Source organism: Macaca nemestrina, chromosome 5 (genome assembly GCF_043159975.1).
Source record: "Macaca nemestrina isolate mMacNem1 chromosome 5, mMacNem.hap1, whole genome shotgun sequence".
Taxonomy (NCBI): domain Eukaryota; kingdom Metazoa; phylum Chordata; class Mammalia; order Primates; family Cercopithecidae; genus Macaca; species Macaca nemestrina.
Genome location: NC_092129.1, coordinates 81,125,169 through 81,141,951, shown reverse-complemented (window position 1 = coordinate 81,141,951; position 16,783 = coordinate 81,125,169). Strand labels below are relative to the sequence as shown.

The window sequence follows — 16,783 nt, the reverse complement described above, 5'->3', positions numbered from 1 at the left end:
GGTCATATATGTATGTTTAACTTTATAAAAAACTGCCAAATTGTTTTCCAGAGTAATTATTTTCTTTTGCATTCCCACCACCGGTATGTGAGCGTTCCAGCTGCCTCCCATGTTTGCCAGCAGTTGGTAATGCCAGTTTTTACAAATTTTGACCCCGTGTGGTGGCTCACGCCTTTTAACACCAGCACTTTGGGAGGCCAAGGCCAGTGAATTGCTTGAACCCAGAAGTTTGAACCCAGCCTGGGCAACACGGAGAAACCCTGTCACTGCAAAAAGTAAAAAAATTAGCTGGACATGGTGGTGCACCCCTGTAGTCCCAGCTACTTGCACTGAGATGGGAGGATCACTTGAGCCTGAGAGGTCAAAGATGCAGCGGGCCATGATCAGGCACTGCACTCTAGCCAGGGTGAAAGCAAGACCCTGTCTCAAAAAAAAAAAAAAATTTTTTTTAAACATTCTGTTAGGCGCGTGGTGATACCTCATCATGGTTTTAATTTTCATTTCCCTGATAGCTACTGATATTAAGCATCTTTATATTTATTTTTGTGTCATCCTCATACTCTCTGACAAACTGTTTCTTCGTATCTTTTGCCCATTTTTTAGTGGGTTGTGTGTTCTCTTATTGTACTTTAAGAACTCTTTGTATGTATTGTGGATACAAAGTTTTTTGCCAGATACATGATTTGCAGATATTTTCACCCTGTCTGTGGCTTGTCGTTTCAATCTCTTATATATCTTTTATAGAACAAAAGTTTTTGAAGACGATTTATCAATCTTTACATTTTCTGTTTACATCAATGATCCATTTAGAGTTAGTTTTTATATAAAGTGTAAGGCCTAGGTAGAGGTTCATTTCTGCCATGTGTAATATGAATTGTTCACGCATCATTTATTGAAAAGAATATCCTTTTTCTTGAAATATTTTTAGATTAGAAAGTTCAGTTTCTGTCATTTTTGGTTAAAAATTGAAATTTTGAAGTTTTGATTACATGGAATTAATACGTTTAACAAATTCCAAATATGATTTCATCACTTGAGAAATTATTTGTTCAATTCTGGATATTTGTATATAAGGTAGAATCATGTTTTGTGAAGACTTACTCCCTGTGGCAAAAAAAAGTAAAATAATTTTGAAGATTCCACTTTAATTATTAGTAGACTGTTTATAAACGAAAATGGGATTATTTTATTCTCTCTTAAAATTCTGCTTAATTTAGTGTCCACTTACTACTGTCTAGTTACACAAGGTAGTAAATATTGCGTTATTTTAAATCCTCCACATTTGAAAAGTTTTCTTAACATTTCAAATGAAATAATTTAAGATTTATTTTTTCTATTTAGTTTTTCTTATGTTCATTACAAAAAGAGTAAAGAAACTTAACGAACTCTATACAGCTGTCTTTATGATAAAGTGAAGATTGTTAATAAAACATTAAGAAACATTATATTTCTTCTATAAAACTAGCCTATACTTGGGACCTTTTGTTCTCTTTACAAATACAATTTACTATGAAGAAAAAGAAGTGAGTGACTTCCAACATAATGAAATTGTGGGTGAGGGTGGTAGAATTATTTTCTTTGCCACAGTTGATTTCTATTATTTATATGAAATAATCATGTCAGCCTGTAGTATAGAATTAAGTATACAATTTTAGTTTATATTAACAGATATGTTAAATATGTAAAAAGGATTTAGACTAAAATGACTGGTCTGGAAATTTTTTTTATATATAGTTTAAATGTTTATACTCAATACTTGGTGAATAAAAATGTGTATAATTTTAAAGAACACAAAGTGCATGGATATGTAGTGTGTATATTGGGTGTATACATATAGCTTTATTTTTTAACTGTATGGTTTCTTTTTTTACCTCCTTTTTTAATTCCAATTTTTTTAGTGTAATGACTGTCTTTTGTGTTCTTCTTAACCTTCCATATATTTTGACCCAACCACATATTCCAAGAAGTGTTATTCGTAATGATGTTGACTTGAGTTTTTAAAAATAACTTAGAAAATAATACAAACATTCTACTGCTTTTATTTCATTTTGTTCAATATTTAGTTTTTATAACTACATTAGTATGAGTAAGCTTTTTGATTTTCTACATGAGTTAAAGTGGTAATATATTTTGTTTAGAAAGAAGGCTAATAGACTGTTAAAAGAAAAAGATGTTTGACTACTTTTGGCTTGGAAGCATGGAGAATTTCTTTGATCATATTAGAAGAATTCATTAATTTATCATTTTTAAGATGCTCCTTATTTAGATTTAAAAATTGATTGTGAAATTTAACATTCCTTGTAATCAGTACTAAAATGGTACATCATAGTGTATTTATCATTTATGATCAGAAAGACCAAGGTGAACAGAAACAGAAACCAATTATGTCTGATTCATTCTTAGCTCACGAGTTAACTTGCCTTTTTTTAAAAAAAAACTGGAGATGTATGATAGTAAAGTTATTTTTGCAGAGCCATAATTTTGTGGCCTCAAATTCTTTAAATTTGCAAGAAAGTTTTAGTAGCCATGAAGTTTTTGTTTTTGGGATTAATAGGCTTCCTTATTGAGGTGCTGTAAATTCACATTTGTTTATTAAACAGAAAAATATTTATTTATTGTCCTCATTCAGTTTTAGGGCAAATAAGCTGAAAACTTAACTAGTGGTAATTCTGCCCTACTCCCACCCACCTCTACAGCAATATAACCTCTTCCAGTCATTATCTCGGTATAATTTGACATTTTTCCAGGTACTTTATGCTTGGGAAATCTAGTATTATATTTTTGAAATCTCCATAGCATTCCTAAAAACAGAAAAAAACCCATGTTTAGGTTTATGGTGTCATTTTATTAAAGAATATCTGTTTTACTTTAAAAATCATGTCAATGATTTTACATTTTATATGTATTATATCCCAGATTCTGTTCCCAAAATAAAAATAAAAATGCTTTTTAGATGATAGAGATGTTTGAAATGTAGATCAGCGAATTCCAATAAATAACTGTTTCACCCTGATACTTGTGTGATTAGATTTAGGAATTTGCTGTTTAGTAGGTTCCTATTGTGGCAGAGAAATCTTTCAGGCATGAATTGATAGTCCAGATCCTTTGAGGTCTGTCTATTCTGACCTATGACCCCTATTCTTACAAGGTCAACATCTGAGGGCAGGAGATTAAGGCAGTTTAAAGACTGGAATGGCAAATGGAATGGAAAAATTAGCCAGCACATTTTGGGTGCAAAACATCAAAGTCATCAAATAGTTTGCTTATTTTAAACCTGGCTTATGGTTATAACAAGCTAATTTTATTGTGTTTGTTGGAATCAGAAAAGTTTAATAACTATAATTTACTTCAAGGTACTATTTATATAGTAATAAATTTTAGCTGCATAATACAAATTAAGTTCACATAGCTTACCTTCAAAATGTTGGGAAATGTAAAAATAGTTTGTCACAATATCAGTACATTTTAGTCTTGTGTGTGTTTGTATACTTAATTTAAATATAAATTGGGAAAATATTTACTTCAGCTTTTACTATGAAATATTTAATTTATCAACACTGTTTCATAAAATATATACATATGATAATATGAAGTGACTGAGGATTTAGTTGTAATTGTACAATGTTGACTTTTGGGGAAAAAGTAGTTGTAAAAGATGGAGGTGGAAAGTAAAAGAAGGTAAATTGATGAGGCAGAGACAATTTATTCATTTTTCTCCTTTGCCTTTTTGAGACTGCTCTTTTAAATTTTGTCTTTCCCCTTTAAAATGTTCCTTATGTCTTTTAGTTGTGTGATTTTTTTCATTGTAATTCCGAACTGTAGATCAGTAGATATCCCTTCTTAGTTTCTCTATTTTGATCCCCGTAAGAAATTCCCCACAACTCTTTATTTTACATTTGTTTGTATCCTGGACAGCTGTGAATTTGCATCTTGTGTTTCCTACTAATGACTGGCAAAGGCTCGAGTTGAATAACTGAACTATTGCATCCAAATTTTCAGTTATCCATATGGTGACTAAGGAAATTAGTAAAACCGATAGAATACCCAAGTCTTCTTAATTCTTCTGTATTTTTAATTCTATCCCAAGTTTCTTTATTATAGCCTAATTTTAGGATGGTTATCCAAGTCCTTTCTTCTTGTGATTATTTGGCCAGGGATCTCTTAATGAGGCAATTATAGTTGTTTCCTTCATTCACATTATCTTAGCAGATGCTCTCCCTGCTGTGACCTCTGTTCAGACCGGGCAGACAATGTGCCATTCTCATCACCCTCTGCCAGACATTGTGTGGAGCTGAGCTTCATTTGGCGCTGCATAGGTCTCCCAAGATGCCTTATTGGAATGGTCAGAAGCCAAGTGGCAAATAATCAGAATTTTAGGTTGATTTTCTAATTGCTGTTGTAGTCTCAGCATAATAAATAATAAAATAATGCCTACAGAAAAAAAGTTCCAGAAGCAAGTCTAATAATAGTTCAAGTAGAAATTAATGGATTTAAGAAGTAACTTAGCTTTCTTCCTTTAGACTGTGGCCTTGGTGAAGTTAGATTATTTATTTATTGTATGATTTCAGTATAAGGGTATTGTGATAATTTGGTAGTACTTTAGAAATTTGATCATCTGTTCTAAAAAGGAAATTAATTTAGCCTCTAATATTAAGTATATAGATATTTAAATGAACATTATGACATTGTTCAGAGTATCACTTGTGAATTTTAATGTCACTTAAATTTTAAAAATTATGCTTAAATGTCTTAAATGTAAACATCAATTATCATGATTTATATCTGCTAACTATGACATCCAATCTGTTCCTGTGTGAACAGAATAAGAGCTGATCAAGATGAAGACTATTAACAGAAAATTTTGTTACTTGCACTGCTGAATCCTTCCACTGAAATACTAGTTCTGCATCCCAAACCCAAGTAACAATCTAGGGGAATCACAAAGTTTTCAGCAGTCTCCAGCTAGACTTTCTAAATTCTACGTAATAAGGATATGCAAGTCAGATTCTGTTCTAATAAATTTGAAGAGCTTATGTAAAGATTCTTCCAAATTCACATTGGAATTTAAATTTTTGAAATTTGGTTAAAATAACAGATTAAGAGGTACAACTGTTCTCTCCTTCCCTCCCCTCCCCTTTTTTCCCCTCCCCTCCACTTCTCTCCCCTCTCCTCCCCTCCCCTCCCCTTCTCTCCCCTTCCCTCTCTTTTCTTTTTTTTTGAGACAGGGTCTCACTCTGTTACCCAGGCTGGAGTGTGGTGGTGCAATCTCGGCTCACTGCAACCTCCACCTCTCAAGTTCAAGTGATCCTTTCACCTCAGCCTCCCAAGTAGCTGGGACTACACGTGTGCACCACCATGCCCTAATTTTTTAATCTTTTTTTAGAGACTGGGTTTTGCCATGTTGCCCAGGCTGGTCTCAAACTCCTGACCTCAAGTGATACGCCTGCCTCGGCCTCCCAAAGTGCTGGGATTACAGACGTGAGCTACTGCACCCCACCAAGAGCTACAACTTGAACTGTTCACATAAAGAGATGTTTCTTTTTGTTGGAATAATAGGATTACCTTATTTATATTAAATTCATTATATATATATATAAATGGTCCTGGGAAAATTGTCTATCTGTAGAGAAAGAGTAAGATTGGACCCTACCTTATACCATTTTTAAAGACATAAGGCAAAACTTTACAATATTAGAAGGAAATACAGGAGAATATATTCCTGTGATGTTAGGTTTGGGAAAGATCTTTTTAAAAGAAGGTACAAACAGTACAAACCATAAGGGATAAGATTAATAAAATTGGCTGCTCTAAAATTTAATCTTCTACCAGGCAAAGGTTTCAGTCAGACAGATAAAACCACTCAAAGTATCTATAGAAATTAGGGATGTATGCATTATACGTAATGTGGGAGTTGCAGGGGAATGGAAGAGTCAGTGGATTAGAGAAATAGTCATTAACCAGTCTTCAGAAGCACTGTGCTGGGGTTACAAATCAGAGCTTGCAGGGAATTCCAAAAGCCAGGCACATCTGACTATGAAAAGGGAACTGGAAGAGGGAGTTTCTGGAGAGGCCTATGGAAGCTGCTGCCTCCGAGTGGACCAGTGGCAGGCTGCTGTTGGTCAGCAGGGCCAACAGTTGGGAAGACATGCTGAGCACAGGGCACCAGAGATAACAGCTGGGACCTGCTGGGCAGGTCTGTGTCTGTTACGAAGTCTGACCAGGTCCAAGAATAATGACTTCTTCACTTCCAAATCTTGTACAAGTTTCTCTTTTGGTTGATTCTACCTCAGAAACATCCAGAGAAGGAGATTCTCTGAAATACAGGTGCTAGCCATAACCAAACTGACATTAAACAATGTAGCATCAATAATATAAATAAACTTAGAGTGGGAAAAGATATTTGCAATGCATGTAATTGATAAAGAATTAATATCCAAAAAGCACTGCAAATCAAAAAGAAAAAAAGCCTGATAGAAATGAACAAGTAAACAGTAATTCATAAAGAAAAGTATTCACCGAAAAAATGTGTGGCATTACTAACCTAATGAGACATCATTTCACTCATGTTGGACGAGCAGAAATTTCAGAGTCTGACAATACCAGCATTGTGAAGAATGTTCCACAATACTGGTGGGATTTTTGACACTACCACTTCATAGAGCAATTTGGCAATATCTGGTGGAAGATTGTTCATATCATTTTACTCCACTTCTGGGTAGACTTTTCCATGGCAGTGTTTTTCAAACTGTGGGTTGGGACCCACTGGTGGCTTTGAGATCTATTTGATGGGTTATGACCAGAGTTATTAATTTTAAAAAATGAAATAGAATAAAAATCATCAGCGTACATTGCATGTAGTAAGAGTAACTTGTTTCATAAACTTATGAGTTGTGGTGTGTGTATTTGTGTGAGTACTGAATCAAGATTCCAAATGTTTTCTCAATGTGGGTCATGGTCATTTTCACACAAAGAGAATTATACAAAAATGTTACTTATAGCATTGTTTGTAGTAACAAAAAACTAGAAACAACCTAAATGTCTAAATGAGAATTTTTAAATTATAGTATATTCTTAGGATGATATGGCAGTTAAAGTGAACATATTAGAGCTACATCTCAAGGATAACTCCTTTTTTAAAAACCCCACTGTATTGTTGAATAAAAATGTAAGTTGCACAGAGTATGTGAAATATTACTCCATCTATATTTTGTAAAACCATCAAATGATATTCTGTATTATGTATGGATACTTACATGTGTGGCAAAAATGTGAAAACATGATAAACCCTAAATTCATGCTAGTACTTACTCTTAAGAGGCAGAGAAGAGAATGGGATTGTGGGAGTATACAGATTATATTTAACCATTTGTTCAAATTATTTTGAATCCTTCAGTAGGATATTCATATATAATAGATTCCATACCTTATTATATTTATTTTTAGGTATTGTAGTTTTTGATGCTATTTTGAATGAATTTTTTTTCTTCAGTTTTAAATGGTTCTTGCATACTGTAGAGAAAAGCTGTGTAAAAATTTAGGGGAAAGTTTTGTCTCTTCTCCAAGAATTATACCTATTATTTTCTTTTCTTTTCTTAGGAATACACTTGAACTTCCTAAGCAGTGTTGAATGATGCTGATGACAGCAAGCATTCTGTCTTCCAATTTAATAAAAATGGCTTTAATATTTCAAGTTTAGTTTGATGTTTGCTATTATTTTTCAGTAAATAATCATGTTTAAATTGCTTTCTTTTTCTTCTCGTTTACTCAGAGTTTTTAACCGTGGATGGCTGCTAAATTATTATATCAAAAATGTTTTCAGCATCTCTTGACATAATTTTGTAATTTTCTAGTATATTGATAAAGTGAGTTACATCTATAGATTTTGTGAAGTTAAAGCATTCTTACATTTCTGTGGGGAAGTGAGACCCTTTTTAGTCATTATTTGCTTATTCAGTTTCATAATATTTATCAGTCATACATGAACTAGGACTTTTTGTGTACTTTCCTCTTCAAGTTTTAGTAAGTTTGTTAAGATTATTCTAGTCTCATGAATTAGTGAGTTTTCTGTCTCTGTGTTGCTATATAGTTTAACATAATAAGAATTTAAGTAGTAGTCTCCTCTCAAGTGATGAATAATAGATTTCTTTCATGGGAAAAACATCACAACTTGTGTTTATATTTATTTACTTTATACCTTTTATTTTTATGTTTTGTAATGTATACTATTATGTACCTGATATATAAATACACACAAATATACATATAGTGGGATAGGTATTCAAAAAAAATTCTTACTAATAAGTGTGCATGATCAAAATAATTTAAAGCCCACAACTTTAAAAGGTAATAGAACTAAGCTATAAACACCAAAGCCCTTCACATTTTGTAGTTAAAAAAAATTGTCCAGAGCTTTCTCATATCTATTAGTTTTCTGTTTCCTTTTAGATCAGATTTGGTATATTTTACTAATAAGTTATTTACTTCCATTGGATTTTCTAATTTGTGCAAAAATTTGAAATAAGATTTTCTTATTTAAATTTCCTCCTTATATGCAATTGGATTTTTTTTTTTTTTTTTTTTTTTTTTTTTGAGAGAGATACGCACTCTGGTTGCCCAGGCTGGAGCACAGTGGTGGAATCTTGGCTCACTGCAGCCTTGATCTCCTGGGCTCAGGTGATTCTCCCACCTCAGCCTCCTGAGCAGCTTGGATTACAGGCACACACCGACACAACCAATAATTTTTTTTTTTTAGTAGAGACAGGGTTTCACCATGTTGCCCAGGCTGTTCTTGAACTCCTGTGCTCAAGCAATCCTCCCGCCTCAGCCTCCCAGAGTGCTGGGATTACAGGTGTGAGCCACCACACCTGGCCTACAATTGGATTTTAATAATTCCTAATGTTTTATGTTTTTATTTTTTTCTCATTTAGGCATCTCATGAGTTTACCTTTTCAAATAATTACCTTTTATTCTATCTACAATTTTGTGTGTTTTTTGTTTCTTTCAAATCTCACTTGTATGTCTTGTTAATTTTGTTTTTTTTTTTTTCTATTTTCATAAGTTGGATGCTTAATTTATCTTCAATGTTTATTTTTATAGGTAATAAGGATTTCAGACCATAAATGTTCTTTTAGGAAAAACTTAATTGATTTGCACAGGTTTCAGTATGAAGTTCTAGGTGTTTTTGTTATTTTCTAGATAATTTGATACTTAGTTTTGATTTTCACTGTGCTGGCTACTCTGAAATCCAGTGCTGTTAAAGGGTTGTTGTTTATCATCTAACTGGAGGTATATTGGTCATAAGTCTTTCAGGTGCAAGTTACACAAATGAACTCATCGTGGCTGAAGGTAGTTGTTCTCAGTGTCATTTTTGGACCAGCATTAGCATCACATGGGATCTTGTTTAAAATGCACACTCGAAGGCCTGACCTTAGACTTAACCTGGGGTGTTGAGCTCAACTATTGTTTTTTTTTTTTTCTTCTTTTTTCCAACAAACCTCTGGGTAATTTTGATATACTCTAAGTTTGAGATCCCTTGGCTTGGCGTGGGAGGGTGATGTGGGAAGAAATTTGTTGAATCACATAGTTTATAATTCCAGGAATTAAAATAGTTCAGATATATCTGGATTTGAGTGCTCAATCCTACTGCCAAGAGGGATAGAATTCCCAGCAATTCTTTCAGAAGTTCAGAATTAATTTTGTTGATCGAGCCTAGAATGTGAATAATCTGATTTGCTAGACATGAATCATTTGCCCACTCTATGCTGGGGAGTCAGGTGAACTCCCACCCCCATCTAAACCACAAGGATTAAAAGTAGGGGAAAAAGGATTCTCCAGTAGAAAAAGTGCCATTATGAGTAGAGGCACTGAATGAGGGGGTAGACAAAAATAACTGATAGACGTAAAATAGCACTGGATTACAGAGGAGGAGTCTGTAAACTGTTACTGGTTTTCAAGAAGACAATGAGCTTGTACTATAATCTAAGTTAATATACCACTTCCTTCACTGGAAGGCCTTGCTACAAAAACAGTGTCACCTGTACTAAATATTCCTTTCTTCATGTGTTTAGAATTTTCCTGTGTTATTTGTTTATATGTTTCTTTATTTTCTTCCTTTTCTCCTGGAAATCTGGTTATATAGCTATTAGTGCTCCTAAAGTTTCATGTCTTTTCTCAGCATTTTCATCTATTGTCTTGCTTTCTTTTGTAAGATCATTATTTTGAACATTTGAGTTCTTCTAGAACATCGACTGACTTCTCAGATGTGACTGTCTTCTTTCACTGTTTTTTTTTATTTTTTTCTAGTTAGTTTCAAAATTTGAGATCATGTTTTTAGTTCCAGAGAGCCTTCTTTTCTGTCCTAAACTGGTTTATGTTAAAAATTCTCTTCAGATGTCAGTGGGAGCCAGGTTTTCTAAAAATGCAGTTCTCTTGCTCAGGTTACTTTGTCCCTATGAAATACTGGAGTTTTTCTCCCCTCTCGTTGTGGTTTTTCTTCCCTTAACGTGAGTACAGAGGTGACTTTTAGCCTCTTTTAAACAGAGACAAACCTCTGATTTATGGAAGTGATTTGTGATTTCTGCTCTTGTGAGCTGACAGTAAGCAAACTATCAAAGCCCAGCCCCTCTACTATGGGAGATGGGGGCTCAAGGATGGATAACCAAGGAAAGAACCTCTGAACTGTCCTCTGCTCACTGGAAGAATATATTCCATTTGCCAAAGGAACAAAAGAGTGAAAATACCTAGGAATAAAGTTTAATGAGAGATACACAGAATCTAAATGAAGAAAACTGAAACTGGCCAGGTGCGATGGCTCACGCCTATAATCCCAGCACTTTGGGAGGCTGAGGCAGGTGGATCCCTTGAGGTCAGGAGTTTGAGACCAGCCTGGCAAACATGGTGAAACCCCATCTTTACTAAAATTACAAAAATTAGCCGGGCATGGTGGCGCACGCCTGTAGTCCCAGCTACTCGAGAGCAACAGAGTGAGACACTCTGTCTCGGAAGAAAAACAAAAAACAAACAAACAAAAAACCTAAAACTATACAGAGTTAGTATAAAAGAAAACATGAGTAAAACTAAGCTCAGTATGAAGCCTATCCTGGGATATGTTTGTCTGTGTGTGTGTGTATATACTATTAAAAATGAAATCTTTCCTCCTTTTAGTTTTATAAACTTAATAAGATTGATAATTTTTAACCAGTTACTTTAAAAACTTCTTTTGTTGGTTTTTTTTTGTTTTGTTTTTTAGAGACAGGGTCTCACTCTGTCACCCAAGCTGGAGTGCAGTGGCAGGATCTCAGCTTACTGCCGCCTCCCCTCCTGGGTTCAAGCAATTATCCTGCCCGAGCCACTTATGTAGCTGGGAATACAGGTGTGCACCACCATGCCCTGCTAATTTTTGTATTTTTGGTAGAGATGGGGTTTTACCATGTTGCCTAGGCTAGTCTCAAACTCCTGAGTTCAAGCAATCTGCCCTCCTCAGCCTCCCAAAGTGCTGGGATTACAGCCTCCCAAAGTGCTGCACCTGGCTCTTTTGTTGATTTTTAATAGTTTTTCAATATATTCATAGTTTTCAAGGTATGAAATATTTTTACCCACAAATAATAATAACTGTATCCTCTATGATAATTTGTGGTATATCCATTTTATTGTTTTTCCATTTTGTTTCTGCCTTTGTGTTTTACCTATTCAGTGATCAAATAATTACATTTTTCCTGTTTTCCTTGTATTAATTTTTAAATCCATCAAAAATTTTATTTGTTACTTTATAGAAAGATTAAGAAGCTCTGTTTTAAATTCCCCCTTACTCAGCATCTCTTGTTGAACTCTGTTGATTAGTGAAAGTTCTTCTGTTATTTGATGATTTCTTCCTTGTGTTACTGCTAATATGTATGTTTCAGGGCTCTCTACTTTTACAGCTTGTCCTACTCTTTCTCCCACTAGTTTTAATTTCTGTATTTTTGTAATACCTTTTAATTCCTCCAGAAGTAAATAAATCTCCCTTTATTACTGTTCTGAGGTATTATTATAGCCATTTTCATTTATTTTTAAAGATGAAGTTGAAAATCACTTTCTTCCCATCATTATCAACTCTCATTGGTATGTTGATAGGAATTCAAATTGTTTTATTCACGAAATACTTGTAGTACAGGAATCCCAGTTTTGCAGTTTGTAAATCCAAAGTATAGTACTATAAATAGAAATTTCAATTCCCACAGTGAAGATACAAATCTAATGATAGCTGATAAACTATTTCATATGACTTGATCTAATTTTTTTCATGCTCTAAAAATTGATTTAATATAGTCATTGGAAATTACTATTTTAGTTTTAAAAATATTTTCCATTTCAGTAGTTTCAGGGGTACAAGTGGCTTTTGGTTACATGGTATAGTAGTGAAGCCTGACTACATGGTATAGTAGTGAAGCCTGACTACATTCAGGCAATGTACCTGTTGCCCGAATAGTGTACGTTACACCCAATGGAAATTATCTTAATGGTAACATTTTAAAGTTGTATTTCTAGTTGTTGGAATTTTTGGATCAAGTGCAATGACTCACATATATAATCTCAGCTACTTGGCAAGCTGAGATGGGAGGAACACTTGAGCCCAGGAGTTCGAGACCAGCTCAGGCAATGTAGTGTGACCCTATCTCTTTGTTGTTGTTGTTGTTGTTTTGTTTGTTTGTTTTTGAGACAGTCTTACTCTGTCACCCAGGCTGGGGTGCAGTGGCGCGATCTCGGCTCACTGCAAGCTCTGCCTCCCGGGTTCACACCATTCTCCTGCCTCAGTCTCCCGAGTAGCTGGGACTACAGGCGCCCACTACCACGCCCAGCTAATTTTTTGTATTTTTAGTAGAGATGGGATTTCACCATGTTAACCAGGATGGTTTCGATCTCCTGACCTCATGATCTGCCTGCGTCGGCCTCCCAAAGTGCTGGGATTACAGGCGTGAGCCACCACGCCTGGCCGACCCTATCTCTTAAAAAAAAATGCATATGACATTTATAGCTACAAGTATATGTGCTATGAATAGTCTAACACTAAACTGTTAGGAGCAGTAATAGAAGCAGCAGGTAAATAATCACATCATAGATTAAGAAAAGTTTCAGAAATACCTGAAGGCACTATTTTCTTTTTATTCTATGTATATTTTATGTAGGTAAGCCTGTTTAAATCCTGAGTATTCCTAAATCCATTCACTTTATTTATTTAATAATAATAATTGTTATTATTTAATATGGAATACTTCATAAATTTGTATGTCATTTTTTTTTTTTTTTGAGATGGAGTCTCGCTCTTGTCACCCAGACTGGAGTGCAGGGACACAATATTGGTTTACTGCAACCTTTGCCTCCTGGGTTCAAGTGATTCTCCTCCCTCAGCCTCCCGAGTAGCTGGGATAAAGACATGCACCACCTTTGTATTTTTAGTAGAGACGGGGTTTCACCATGTTGGCGAGGCTGGTGTCGAACTCCTGACCTCAAGTGATCCACCTGCCTCAGCCTCCCAAACTGCTGGGATTATAGGTGTGAGCCACCATGCCCAGCCCTGTATGTCATTCTTGTATAGGGGCCATACTAATCTTGTCTGTATTGTTCCAACTTTAGTATATGTGCTGGCAAAGCAAGCACCCACTCACTGTACATTAAAAAAGTTAACCATATCTATACACACTTGGACAATGCTAAACCAGTTACTCATTTTTTGCCTTAGGAAGGAAGTCTGGGTGTGCTGTAGTGCATGGTTAGGCTGCTTTTCAAAGTCCAGTTGGTAGGATGCTGAGGAAAACCTTGCCAGAACTCAGAACTGTGAACTTTACCATGACTCTCCAAGTGATCAGTACATAATGTGCTTATCTAATAACACCTTTTTAAAAATTAAAACCCATCTTCTTTCATCACTATATGGTTTTTGTTCTATTTTTTCATGTGGCATTTTTATAGTTAGTAATTGTAACTAATACTAAATGATTTTACAATGTTTTTAAATCACTGTATATTTTTTTATTATCAGGACAATGAATGGCCTCATAAATTTTCTTTAAAATTCTTTTTCTTTTAGACAGATCACCAAAATCTCTGAGAAATGTTGATTTCGGTACTTGGTTTTATTAGGAAGTTCAAGACACGATATAAAATGTAAGACTGTGTTTTACAAATGATGCTTTAAAAGGTATATAGGGCTAGGAGTGGTGGCTCGTGGCTGTAATCCCAGCACTTTGGGAAGCTGAGGTGGGAGGATCGCTTGAGACCAGGAGTTTGAGACCAGCCTAGACAACAAAGCAAGACCTTAGATTTAAAAAAAGAAAGAAAAGAAATGGTATATAGGATTCATGTAGACTAATAAGTAAATATATCTAAAAGGAAAAAAAAGTAAATAATGAGTAAAAGAAAAAGCTGAGGGCTGGGCACAGTGGCTCATGCCTGTAATCCCAGCACTTTGGAAGGCCCAGTCGGGTGGATCACAAGGTCAGGAGATCAAGACCAGCCTGGCCAACATGGTGAAACCCTATCTCTACTAAAAATACAAAAATTAACCAGGCATGGTGGCACGCACCTGTAATCCCAGTTACTCAGGAGGGTGAGGCAGGAGACTCATTTGAACCTGGGATGTGGAGGTTGCATTGAGCTGAGATCACGCCATTGCACTCCAGCCTGGGCGACAGAGTGAGACTCCATCTCAAAAAAAAAGACAGAAAAAGAAAAAGCTGGGACAACTGGTTGTAATTGAATTGCTGAGGAATGTTGTATATTAGCTTGCTTTCCTTCTCCAGGGATTTTTTTTTTTTTTTTTTAAGTTTCAAAGAAATGTCTGCAATAGAAAGACCTATAATCTGAGTTCTTTTGAAGTGTAATCTCCATGAGAACAAGGACCTGATCTGCCTTATTCACTACTGTGTCATGAGTACTAAGTACTACTTAGTTAATATTTATTAAAGTAGTTGTAATAACCCTGGGCAGTTATCTTTTCCTCTATCTAGTTTCTCATCTGTAAATTCTTTCATTTTACCAATTTTTGTTGAGTACCTGCCATGGACCAGGTACTGTTCTAGGCAATGAAGTTGGAGCAGAGAATGGGACATACAAGGGTCTTGCTGTCCTGGAGCACAGATTTTAGAATGTGAGGCAAATAAGTAAAAACAGATTTATTAATAAATGTATATAATGTGATGTCAGGTAGTGATAAATGCTGTGAAGAAAATTATAGCAGGGTAAGAGGACAGAGTAATAGTTGGAATGTTTTAGATTAAGTGATCAGGAAATGCCTGAAGAGGTGACAGCTGAGCAGAGACATGAATGAAGTAAGGGAACAAGCCTTGTAAAGTTCTGGGGGAAGTGATTTTTATTCAAAAGGAAAACCTGTGCAAAGATTCTGAGGCATTAATGAATTGAGCATGTTTGAGGAGTGGCAGGCCAGCCAGTATGACTGAGTGAATTGATTGATGAGAAGAGAGGTCCAAGATTAGGGCTGAGAAATTGGCAGGGTCATGTAGACCATGGTTTATGAAGTTTGATTTTATTCTTGGTGAGATGGTGTCTTAGTCTATTTTGTGCTACTATAAAAGAATACCACTGATTAGGTAATTTATAATGAAAAAAAATTTTATTGGCTCACAGTTTTGGAGGCTGGCAGGCATGTGGCAAGTGCCCTCTTGCTGTATCATGATGGGAGAGCAAAGGGAGAAAAGGATACCAAACTTGTCCTTTTACAGGGAACCCATTCCTATAAGAATGAACCCATTTCCAGGATAATAACATTAATCCATTCATAAGGACAGTGCCCCCATGACCCAAATACTTCCTATTAGGCCCTGCTTTCCAATACTGCTGCATTGAAGATCAGTTTTCTTATGTTTTGTTTCTTTAAGGAACGAGTCCTTTTTATGTAAGCTGTGGAATGCTTTGGCATAAAATTGTTTATAATATTCCTTTATGTTCTCTTAATGACTACAAGACACATACCAATATTCCCTTTTTCATTGCTTATAATGGCAATTGATTTCTTCTCTCTTGTTTCTTGATCATTCTAACTAGGAGTTTATTCATTTTTATTAATCCTTTCCAGCCAATTTTTGGCTTTGTTAATTTTTTTATATTGTTTTCTATTTCATTGGTTTCTGCTCTTAATTACTTAATTTACTTTATTTACTTTTGGTTTATTTTTCTCTTTTTCTAGCTTCTTTAGGTAAAAACTTAGACCATTGATTTTTAAACCTTCTTTTCTAACATAAACAGATAAACTTTTAAATTTTCCCCTAAACACTGCTTTAGCTGCATTTCGCAAATTTTATTTTGTTTTCATTTTTATTTTCCTTGTGATTTCTTCTTTGATCTAAGTGTTATTTAAAAGTATATTGTATTATTAAAATATTTTGGAATTTCTATATATCTTATTTATTTCTAACTTAATTCTGTTGTGGTCAGAAAATGTGTGTATTCTGTAAGATTTTCATGTTGTGAAATTTACTGACTTTTTTGTCCCAAGGTATGTTCTATCCTAGACAGTGGCTCATGTGCACCTGCAAAGAATGAATATTCTGCCGATGTTGACTGCATGGTTCTATAGTGTTAATTAGATAATGGTGGTTGATAGTGTAGCCCAAATCGATGTCTTTATGGCGCGCGTGTGTGTGTGCACTCATAAACTTACTTGTTACTGGAAAGGAATGTTAAATTTCAACTATGATTGTGGATTTCTCTGTTTCTTCTATGAGTGCTAACAGTGTTTGCTTCATGTGCTTTGAAACTGCATTAACAGCAGATTCATTGCATTCATGTT

The 16,783-nt window shown here is 34.8% G+C and overlaps 1 protein-coding gene and 1 non-coding gene across 4 annotated transcripts in view; one reads left to right on the top strand and one right to left on the bottom strand.

Moving 5' to 3' along the window:
• LOC105478785 (lin-28 homolog B) overlaps positions 1 to 16,783 on the top strand; it is a 132,265-nt gene that overhangs the window by 92,977 nt on the left and 22,505 nt on the right. The gene's annotated exons all lie outside the window — the stretch shown is intronic.
• LOC112426092 (U6 spliceosomal RNA) lies at positions 13,527 to 13,635 on the bottom strand. Its single transcript, XR_003017366.1, has one exon. It is a non-coding gene; the product is annotated as a U6 spliceosomal RNA (small nuclear RNA).